The following is a 2,046-nucleotide window of genomic DNA, read 5'->3' as shown; positions in this document are numbered from 1 at the left end:
AGGAGAGGAAAGGGGGAAGGAGGGAAGGAGCAGGGGAAAGAAAAAAGAATAGAGGTAAAGGGAACGGGGTAGATAAAGGAAACAGGGAAGGACAAGGAAAATACTATGTGGAAAAGGTCAAGGAAAGGAAGGAAATGTAGAAGGGAAGATGTAGACACGGAAAGGGAAGGAAGGGAGGGATAGGAGGGAGAGAGGAAAAAATAAAGAAGGGTGAAGGTAGGTAAGGATAGTTAAGAGTAAAGAAGGCGAGAGGGAAAAGTGGAGGAAAAAGGAACTGTGGGAAACGAGAGAAGAAGAGGGATTAAAAGGAAAGAGAAGAAAGGAGGAGAAAAGGAAAGGATAGGGTAAGGAGGAAAGGTAGGAAGGAAGAGAAGGAGAGAAAGGAAGGAAGGAAGAAGGGAAAAATGAGGGAAAGGATGGAGGAAAGAAAGGACAAAGGGCACGAGAGAGAGAGAGAGAGAGAGAGAGAGAGAGAGAGAGAGAGAGAGAGAGAGATCGCGTGCACAGGCATGATTTAAGAGAAGGCAAAATTGGTCTAAGTATAGGGGGAGGGGGGCGAGGGGAGGGGGAGGATTAGGGGGAGGAAAAGCAGAGGGAGAGATTATCGGTTAAGGGAAAGGGAATTGGTTAATCTCTTTCTCTATCTCTTTATTTCTATCTATCTATCTACCTATCTGTCTATATATCTAGCTGTCTATCTATCATATCTTGGTGTGGAAATTTTCGAGACAGGAAGAGAGAAAAATATAGTATGAAGAGAAGTAGTAGTAGTAGTAGTAGTAGTAGTAGTAGTAGTAGTAGTAGTAGTAGTAGTAGTAGTAGTAGTAGTTGTAGTAGTAGTAGTAGTAGTAGTAGTAGTAGTAGTAGTAGTAGTAGTAGTAGTAGCAGTAGTAGTAGTAGTTGTTGTAGTAGTAGTAGTAGTAGTAGTAGTAGTAGTAGTAGTAGTAGTAGTAGTAGTAGTAGTAGTAGTAGTAGTAGTAGGGAAGGGTAGTCTTAAGTAAACTGGTGATACTAATTATATAAAGTAATGGTCTACAGGTAAATTTAGTGAAAGTATAGGACGCGAGCATTACTGAATATGAAATAGACAAAGGTTGATGATGTTTTAATGGCAAAGAATATGAAATGGACTTGAGCATATATCATTTATCATGCCTGGAACTAATGGATAACCAAAGTAACAGAGTGGCAGCCCAGAGGTTTGTAGAAGTCAGGGCAGACAGAGGACCAGGTGGAAGAGTTGATATAATATTTGCCGGAGCAGGATGCCGTACACACTAACATCACAGACAAGGGGATAACGTTGGGAAAGGCCTCTATCTTGTTAACTAGCGATGACTAATGGCTGTACAAGATAATGATATGGAATGAAAATAGATGACATTATTATTATTATTATTATTATTATTATTATTATTATTATTATTATTATTATTATTATTATTATTATTATTATTGTTGTTGTTGTTGTTGTTGTTGTTGTTGTTGTTGTTGTTGTTGTTGTTGTTGTTGTTGTTGTTGTTGTTGTTGTTGTTGTTGTTATTATTATTATTATTGCTGCATATACGTATGTTTTAAAGTTATCATCAAACCTTACTTTCGTCATAGTTATGTCGATTATCAAAGTAAAAAAAAAAAAAAAAATCACCGAGCGGTTCACATCGACCTCGCCAGGATTCGAACCTGGAATCTTCTGATCCGTAGTCAGACGCGTTATCCGTTGCGCCACGAGGCCTGTGGAAACTTTAGGTTTAGAACAAGAGAGACACAAAGAGAGAGAGAGAGAGAGAATTGAATAACCAGGTCCTCATGAAAATTGATGAGACGGTGAATTGAATTAACTTGTGACACGTCAGTTTAGGGAGAATATGGAAGAGGAGGAAAAGGAAGTAAAAGGAAAGGGAAACAAGGAAGTATCGAAGTACAGGTAACTGGTAGCTCAGGTGTGTCTTTCTTGTAACGAGGCTGCCCGCGCTAACCTATTGGCCTCGCCCATTCTGCAGATAATTACTACACGTCTTCGGTAATGATAGGAAGTGTCGGCAG

The 2,046-nt window shown here is 39.3% G+C and overlaps 1 non-coding gene across 1 annotated transcript; it reads right to left on the bottom strand.

Moving 5' to 3' along the window:
* Window positions 1-1,662: 1,662 nt before the first annotated feature.
* Window positions 1,663-1,735, bottom strand: Trnar-acg (transfer RNA arginine (anticodon ACG)). Its single transcript has one exon. It is a non-coding gene; the product is annotated as a tRNA-Arg (tRNA).
* Between the last annotated feature and the right edge of the window lie 311 nt (window positions 1,736-2,046).

The sequence above is a fragment of the Eriocheir sinensis genome, chromosome 37 (genome assembly GCF_024679095.1).
Source record: "Eriocheir sinensis breed Jianghai 21 chromosome 37, ASM2467909v1, whole genome shotgun sequence".
NCBI lineage: Eukaryota > Metazoa > Arthropoda > Malacostraca > Decapoda > Varunidae > Eriocheir > Eriocheir sinensis.
This window is presented reverse-complemented; position numbering and strand designations above follow the sequence as displayed.